The following is a 9,679-nucleotide window of genomic DNA, read 5'->3' as shown; positions in this document are numbered from 1 at the left end:
AGCAAGTTCTCCTCCTCCTCCCAATCTGTCCATCCTAAGGTTGTTATGGAAGATCCCCTTAAAGAAACAGGAAGAGCTAAAAAGTAGGGGTGAGTGAATGTTCCCTATTTTTTTAATGGTTGCTTATATTTTTGTCAACAGTTTTAATTATTTAATTATGTTGGCTTTGTAGGTTCAGGTAAATTTAATAATTGTGTTGTAGGATTTCAGGTAGCCAGCTCAAGGTTGACTCAGCCTTCCATCCTTCTGAGGTTGGTAAAATGAGTACCCAGCTTGCTGGGGGTAAAGGGAAGATGACTGGGGAAGGCACTGGCAAACCACCCCGTAAACAAAGTCTGCCTAGAAAACGTCGGGATGTGACGTCACCCCATGGGTCAGGAATGACCCGGTGCTTGCATAGGGAACCTTTACCTTTAGGGTCTGTAGACACAGTATATACAGTATTGATATGCACAATAACCAGCCTTTAAATCAGGGGTGCTACTAAATTCGGCAACCATGCTGTTTGATGTTCAAAAATCCCCTTTCAATCATTCATTCATTTATGGTTTTTCCTTGAAAAAATTGAACTTGAGAGACATCATACGTCGCACCACTTTTTATTTCCATGCACTATTTCCCTCTTTTCAATTGTTAACATCATTTTTGGGTGTCAGTTGCTTAGAAATGGTGTAAAAAGGTCATTAAAATGGCATGAAAATGCTATAAAACAAGCACATTCGGAATGACAGCCACAAAGGCCGGATGAAATGTGAAAGAAACCAGAGAGGATATGGGAGATCAAGGGAATAAAAAAGAGTAAGAATAACTCATAAGTAACTATAGGGCAGTGGGGGGAAAGTTTGTGAACAACACAAAACTGGTTTAATGGGGAATAAATGTTAATTAAACCAATGTTTGATGGAGGTTAACCTTAAACTTAAGCAAATATGTACGCATAAATGTATTTAGATTGACTATGACCAGAAAAAGGGAATATATCTGTAACTCAATTAGGATGTCCCCTTCCCCTTCCCCTTTTATTTTTATTTTATTTTTTTGCCTTCTTCTTTTCTTTGTATTACCATTTCTATGTAAAATTAATAAAACTTGTTAAAAAAAAAAGAAAATGCTATAAAACAAGCACATTAGGAATGACAGCCACAAAGGCTGGATGAAATGTGAAGGCTCAGGACCAAATCATATGCAAAGAAAACAAAACTAACAGAGCATGTGCATACTCATGCACCCCACATTTCATGGGGTTGTGCCCAATCACTTATACAGTTTTAAGAGTTGGCATACCCGTGTTCATTTAACAGGGGTCGTGCCACCTTCTAGCTACCAGGCAATAATTCAGGCTGCCACATTTTAATGCAAGGAGAGGGGCCGTGTACAGGTAAGTATGGGTTAGTGTCTGGTTAATTACATCAGTCAAGGGGATTGTTAGTCTCACCAACAAGGGATGCCGGTCTACAGGTCCCTGGCTCAGTGGGAACAGATAATGGATTGGCCTCCTTCCTCCTTGGGGGAGAGGGCATGGCTCAGTGCTAGGGCTGTTGAAATTATTTTTTGGTAAAATTCAGATTCGGCAAAATTCGGCCCGTTTTGATTTGGGAAATGCCAAAGTCCGAACTCCCCTGATTTGGATCCGTGGAATTCATTCGTGCCTTTCCGCAGCTCCGGGGGGGGGGGGCATTTTTGGAGGCAGAGGTCCCAAAATTTCAGCGTAGCTTGAGGGGACCCTTCTTGCAAGAACCCCCATGTTTTGTAAAGATTGGGTCAGGTGGTCCCGAGATACGGGGCCCGGAAGGGGTCCCCCCAAGTCACCCACATGAATAAAAGCATTAAAAACACATTTGCACCTTTCCGTGGCTCGGGGGGGGGGGCATGTTTGGAGGTAGAGGTCCAAATATTTCAGCGTAGCTTGAGGAGATGCTTCTTGCAAGAACTCCCAAGTTTTGTAAAGATTGGGTCAGGGGATCCCGAGATATGGGGCCCAGAAGGGTCCCCCCAAAAATCGCCCACAGGAATAAAGGCATTAAAAACACATTTGTGCCTTTCCGTGGCTCTAGGGGGCATGTTTGGAGGTAGAGATCCCAAAATCTCTGCATACCTTCAGGGTACCCTTCTTGCAAGAACCCCCAAGATTGGGTCAGGGCCCCCCGAGTTATGGGGCTTGGGTTATGGGGTCCAGAAGGGGTCCCCCCATCTGCCCATTGGAATAAAGCCATTAAAAGGGATGTACTAAAACGAATGACAAGTCACCCCATTGGAAGCAAAGGGAGAGGCTGCCCAGCCCATTGAAGATAATGGGAGAGGGGAATGTTGGTTGACTTGCATTGACTCCACTGAAATACATTACAGGGGATGTACTAAAACGAATGACAGGCTAGCCCATTCGAAACAACAGGAGCGGCTGCACAGCCCATTGGAAACAATAGGAACCAGCCAGAGAGAGGCTCACTGCCCCACAGTTAACTCCACACGAAGTTGGCAACCGGTGAAAACAGTAGAAAGCACAGTCCCACACAGAGGCAATCAAGCCCACCCCCCAGCAGAACAGGTAAACCCACCCCCTTTGGCTCCCCCCCCCCTCTCTCTCTCTCACACACACACAGAGAGAGAATCCCCCCCCACATACACACACACAGGAAAAAATTATAGAGAATTATAGAGAAAAGCCCCCAAATGGGTCTTACTGTGGATGTCTTCTTCTCTTCTATCAGGAGCAGGGACTGGGAGGACTCCGGAGTAATCCAATACGATTCTAGCAGACTCACACACACATACTCTCTGGCACTGGAGGTTTTGCCTTGGATTTGCCGCGCTCTAGATGCACATTAGGGATTGCCTGCTTCCATTCATTCCAATGGGTGGATGGGGGGGACCCCATAACTCGGGATTAATTGTCTTTTAGTCAGACTCCCGGGCCGGGGTAATGGTACGGCCCAACTGCCGAGGCAACCAGACCCCCAGACTGGGGTAATGGTACTGCCCAACTGCCGAGGCAACCACCAGACCAGACCCCCGGGCCGGGGTAATGGTACGTCCCAACTCGAATGTGTTTTTAAAGGCTGTAATAGGCAGATGGGTGGGGGACCCCTTCCGGGCCCCATAACTCGGGACCCCCTGCCCCAATCATCACCAAACTTGGGGGTTCTTGCAAGAAGGGTCACCTCAAGCTACACTGAAATTTTGGGACCTCTGCCTCCAAACATGCTCCCCCCCCCAGAGCCACAGAAAGGCACAAATGTGTTTTTAATGCCTGTATGGTTATGCTGCTGATTCGGAGCCCCTGAATATGCCGAATTTATTCGGCGATTGCCCAGAACTCACCAAATTTGGCTCATTGTTTTTCCGCCTTTTTTGAATTCGGTTCCATCCGAACTGGTAACCGCTGAATTGGGAAAAAGTCGGCTGTTTTTCGGTTTAGGATGAACCGAATAGACAGCCCTACTCAGTTCTAGAGCAACTACTTGGCATGCAGAAGGTTCCAGGTTCAGTCCTCGGCACCTCCAATTGAAAGGATGAGGTAGTCGGTGATGTGAAAGTCCTTTACCTGAGCCCTCAGAGAACCACTCCCAGTCTGAGTAGACAATATTGATCTTGATGGACAAAGTGTTTGATTCAGTATAAAGCAGCTTCATTTGTAAGGTTGTCAGGTCCCTCGTCACCACCTGCAGAAGGTTTTTGGGGCAGAGCCTGAGGAGGCAAGGTCTGGGGATGGGAGGGACTTCAATGCCATAGAGTCCAATTGCCAAAGCAGCCATTTTCTCCAGGGGAACTGATCTCTATTGACTGGAAATCAGTTGTAATAGCAGGAGATCACCAGCTAGTACCTGGAGGTTGGCAATCCTACTTCCAGGACAGGCAATACTTTCTGGCAACTCTGCTTCACCCCAGCATAGCCATGTTTATACCTACATCAGCCAGCAGCACAAGGCCAGCAGGAACGGCTGGTGTCTGACTCATTTCTTGTTGAAGCACCTATAATGGGGGGAATGCAGTGCAAGGAAACAGGAAAATGGCACGATGACAAAGGGTCGTGGGTTAAATTTGAGCACTGAGGAAGCAGGGATGAAACACTGAAATCATCTATGAACAAGCCCAAGGTGAATCAGCCAAACCAGTCAGTGAGATCCATTGTGTTGGTGCATGTTCAGAACTTCCTGGATTGCTGGCAATGTTATGCATACGCCACTGTCTCCTTCCCCTGCTCATTCCCTCCTCCATCTCCCTCTTTGCCCCTTCTCTTCCTGAAGCCTTTTTAGATTGTAAGCCAAACCGATCATCAGCCTGTCTCACGAAACGTGTTTGCCTCAAGTCCCTCTCCCCGAAAACCTGGCTGGTTCTTGCGGCTTTTCTGTCCCCAGGAAAGACGGTACTTTCCTACCTGTCGGAATGGAGTGCAGAGATGAAATAGTGTTTTGGGGGGTGGGGGAGTCGTTTTAGATGGCTTCATTAGTTGGGGAGCATTTGCTCGCCAATGGCTAGAGGCAGAGGATGACCTTAAGTTGCATTATTGCAGGGAACGTGATGTTTCACTCTGGGGCATGAGAAGACAGCAGGATATTAAAACCGAATACATTAGGGCTGTTGTTTTGATGGCTCTTCATAGTGAAGGCAATAAAATTGCAGGGTGCAGCCAGTGGCAGGCAATGGTTTCAGTTCACGTCTGCCCAAAGACCACAGCCAACCACATAGATTAAAAAACATATTAAAGAGCATAAGGTGAGTGCCATTTTCCTACAAAGTGAGCACTGTTCAGATGTTCATTCGGGTACAAATGAAGGCACGGAAAGGGAATATTGGTGTCATATTTGGTAGCACCACAAGGGTTCAATATGTATGGAGCTTGTGTGTACATTCCTCAAAGGGAAACTTGGAAGACTGAGGCTGAGCAGGGATGTGCATTCGGCAATGCCAAACTGGAAAAACCCTGAAAAATAATTTATCGATATTTAGGGGTTTTTCAACCCCCCCCCCCCAAATGGTGGCAATTTAAAGGGAACCAGAAAGCGGATCCCGAATAACACTGATTTTTTCCCAGTATTTTCCAGGCCCCTTTGGCCTTGCCACCATTTATTTTTTTAAAGATTGGAGGGAATCCCACCTCCCCTCCCCCTCCTTCCCTCTCCCCCTCACTAACTTGGTGGCCAGGCCAGGGCAGGTATTTAAGTCTGTTTGCAGTCAGGGGTGCAAGTCTTTTTGGAATGAGCCAAAGGGCAAGAACCAAAGGGCTCTTGACTCTTAGCTCTTAGCCCATGGCTCGGGGCTATGACCCTGGGTGAGTTGGTCCTGTTGGATCCTGGACCAGCCATGGAGTTGTACTGAATTTTCTTTTTCTTGCTGAGGGTTTGTGTAATTATATTTTTGTGTCTTTGTAAGCCACTTTGGGTCCCTGGTGAGGGAAAGTTGAATATAAACATTAAATAAATACATGTAAACTCTGTGGAAATGGAACCCCTTCAGTGCACAGAGATTGGGGTGGTGCCAACGGTCAGAATCCCAATCACCCCTTCACATATTAATGTACATGTTTACACCTGAATGCCTGGCTAAGGCTTCATAGAAACTGAAAATGCTATCAAGTGGCAAAAACTTGTATCTTAGTCCAGAATCACTGGTTTGATTTAGCTTCTTCCTACTGAATTTTTCCCAATAAATGTCTGCCTTTTGCAATGTTATTTGCACGTCAATAAACCAGCACTGTATAGTATACTTATGCACCATGTATAAACAATGGACATTGTACATATAATTTGCATGAATCAATGAATGAATGCATCATCAGTACTAGCAACCATAATGGGTGGGCTGAAATCGTTCAGAATGATAATACATGGAAACAAAAGGAAATGGAAAAGAGCACAGTTGTACATCCCAGGAGAAAACTGCAGTTGACAAAATGTGTCACGTTCACAGGGCTTTACCCTTGAAGCTATTACTGCAATGTGTCCAATAGAAATGAAGGCAAGGGGGTTGGGCAAGTGTAGCTTGCTTTTCCTCCCTCACCAAGCAGCCATGATCAGTGAATGAATCAAGGATCTTCTGGATCAAAAAGTGCAGCTTGATCCAATGAAATTTAATTATTTCCCCCATTCCAGAATATGTTTGGTTTTGCCAACAAACCCATTTTTGGACATGCAGATAGAATACATTTATTGGGGGGGAGGGACTCTGCCCTGCCTCTGAGCATGTGAATGGTAACTGATGTTTGAAGGTAGCATGCTAGATTCTTTTTTTCTTTTCCCTACCCATTAAAGTTTTGAGTCATGGGTCATGGCAGCCCCACATACTATTCCTGTTCCAGTACCCACATCCACATTAGCCCTGAGATCCTGGTCTGATGAACTTCACCTTTCAACTCATGTCACAGTAGGGTTGCCATGTCCCCCTTGGCCACTGACAGGAGGAGGGCAGGGTTTGGGGAGGGAATTCAATGCCATAGAGTCCAATTGCCAAAGCAGCCATTTTCTCCAGGGGAACTGATCTCTATTGATGGAAGATCAGTTGTAATAGTGAAAGATCTCCAGCTACTACCTGGAGATTGGCAACCCTACATATATAATCACTTCCAGCTCATACCCCAGTGGCCACTTCACATGTGTCTACATCCAGGACTGTCCTTTCTGTGGGCTACTTGAAAAGCCCCCTCCCATGCCCCTGATGACTAGGGGTCTAGAGCAGACTTCTCTCCCAGCACTTCAAGTGCCACGCTTGTTCCTTTATTGCTGACTCACTTAAAGGAATCCGATTGTTACTCCTAAAGCTCTTCATCTGCCTGCCCTCCAATACTTTCCTCCCTTTGGTCTCCTTTCCCCATACACGGAATTGAATTTTGTCGATTCTGTCAAAGCTCATCTGTTTGAACAGATATAGCTGTCTTGGTCCATCTGGTTTAGTATTGTCTGCTCTGGCTGGCAGTGGCTGTCCAGGATCTTAAGGAATGAAAGGCATTTCCAGCATCTGAGGCACTTTCTCTGGAGATGCCAGGAATCAAACCTGGGATTTTCTGGGTCAAATATGTGCTCTTTTACTGAGCCATGTCTCTTCCCCAACTAGAGTTGCCAACCTCCAGGTACTAGCTGGAGATCTCCTGCTATTACAACTGATCTCCAGCCGATAGAGATCAGTTCCCCTGGAGAAAATGGCTGCTTTGATGATTGGACTCTATGGCAGTGAAGTCCCTCCCTTCCAAAAACCCTGCCCTCTTCAGGCTCTGTCTCAAAAACCTCCCACTGGTGGTGAAGAGGGACCTGGCAACCCTATCCCCAACTTTCTCTTCAGCTACTGAATTACAGTTTCTCAGGACTCTGATTCCAATTGGGATCAAGTGGGGAGGGAAGAAAATGTTTCCTGCTTTCATTCTTGCATAATTTCACTAATTAAAACTGGGTTCAACCTTTACATGCTACAATTAATCCCTAAAGGGGAAAAAAAAAGACAAGCGTCCATTTTTGTCCATCTTTTTTTCTTTATAGGGCTATAACACGGTTTTAGTCTTGATTAGCAAAATAATGCAGCAGTAGAAGGGTTAAATGCCCCCTTCCCATTTGATCTTGATCCAAACTGGGAGACCATTTGGCTATAATTCAGCTCTAAAGAAAACTGGGAAGAGCTGATCATGGATCTCCATAGAATTTCCTTTGTTTTGAGCTTAAATGTGTTCCTCTGTCCTTAGGGATATTATTTACCAGGCAACGTTAATTTCCTCCATGCCATAAAAAACTCCAGCTGCTCATTTCCACACATCAAACTTCTATTAAAAGGACAGGGTATTTTTCTCCAGGCAGCTGGCAACCCTAGGCAAATGGTGCATGCTGCAATTCCAGAATTAATCATAGAAAGTCTTCACGTTAACCCCAAATTAAGGAGTGCTGGAAACTTCTCTTCTACTTAGAATGAGCCTTGAAAACAGATGTAGGCTGAAAATAGTTCTGAGCTGCGATATACTCTTTCATTTTGATTTAACAAGAAGAATTTCTACAATGTGTCCCTTTACCTTGGTGGTGGAAAGTGCTGTCAAGCCACAGCTGATTTAGGGCGACCCCTTAGGGTTTTAATTCAAGACAAGAGATGCTTGCAGGTGATTTGCTATTGCCTGCCTTTGTGTGGGCCGAGAGAGTTCTGAGAGAACTGTGACCGGCCCAAGGTCACCCAGAAGGGTTCATATGGAGGAGTGGGGAATCAAACCCAGTTCTCAAGATTAGAGTCCACTGCTCTTAACCACTTCATGTGGAGGAGTGGGGAATCAAACCCAGTTCTCCAGATTAGAGTCCACTGCTCTTAACCACTTTATTTTACTGATGCACATTTATACATTTAAAAACAACAACATAGAAAATATTTATAGTGCCTTGCTAAAACACTGCAAAAAAGCACTGTTTGTGCATTTCATGTTTTGTACCTTTTCCCCATCACAGAACTCAAGGAGACAGACACAATACCTTTATTTGGTATATAACCAGCAAAGTTACGAAAAGTCCCTAATCCTAATACACTGGTAAATCTAACCTGCCATCCAAATACAGTGGATGGAATACAATACAAACTCAAGGAGGTACACATGGGATTCTGAGGTTCAACCCTCCCTAAAGTCACCAACCTTGCTGTATCATGTGCCTCCATCAACCCTATGGGGCCACAGTATGTGCTGATATTATGATTGCATCAAAAATCTTGTTCATTGGTAAACCACCACATCACACAAAAAGAATCTTCGGACAACTGGGACTGCTCAGTCACCCACAGATTCAGCTTGCAGTCTGTTTGCCAGTTTTGGTTAGCATGAACAAACCAACCAATATTCACCAGAGTTGGAACAGTTAAAACGTGTCAATTTATGCTGCTCTTAACCGCTAAGGGGCTGTGGCTCAGTGGAAGAACATCTGCTTGGCATGCAGAAGGTCCCAGGTTCAATCCCTGGCATCTCCAGTTAAAGGGACCAGGCAAGTAGGTGATGTGAAACCTTGAGATCCTGGAGAGCCACTGCTGGTCTGAGTAGACAATACTGACTTCGATGGACCAAGGGTCTGATTCAGTATAAGGCAGCTTTGTGTATCCATGTGTTCACTACACCATGCTGGCTCTCTTGAGCCATCACTTCTGTATTTGGTACAGTTCTTAGCATACCCTAAGGGCTAAATGAAGGATGAAGAAAGAGAACATCAGTAGCAAAGCCATGGTAAACAGCCATTATTGACTCTTGCTGTGCCACTCATTGGGATCTAATTTGCATCCTTGAACACCAACCACCTTGGCGCTAATCTCAAGCATCATATTCTAACTGGTGCCCAAATGAGCAGCCTGACGGCTCATAATGAAGACAGGAAATTAATTTCTCTCAGAAGAACCCCCCCCCCATGCATTACTGTCTTACTCAAATTCTCTATAGCAATGTCAACAGCTACCTCCGTTTTCCCAGACATGGCAAGGTTACTTGTCAGCCGATTCATTTCCTTGGGACCATTACTTGATGGATTACAGCCATTAATAACCTTCATCTTGGAGAAGAATAGCTCCTGATCAGTAGAGCGAACCGCTTTGCTCATCTGCCTGCATAGCCTAACATGGCCAAATGGAACATGCATGGGAAGGGCATTCAAAGTTCGGACCTTTGTATCTGCAATTGTGACAGCCAACCCTCTCGAGATGTTCTACATTTGTCCTGCATGATCCTCTTCTGATTGTGTGT

The sequence above is a fragment of the Euleptes europaea genome, chromosome 14 (genome assembly GCF_029931775.1).
Source record: "Euleptes europaea isolate rEulEur1 chromosome 14, rEulEur1.hap1, whole genome shotgun sequence".
Classification (NCBI taxonomy): Eukaryota; Metazoa; Chordata; class Lepidosauria; order Squamata; family Sphaerodactylidae; genus Euleptes; species Euleptes europaea.
Note: the sequence above shows the minus strand (reverse complement) of the source record.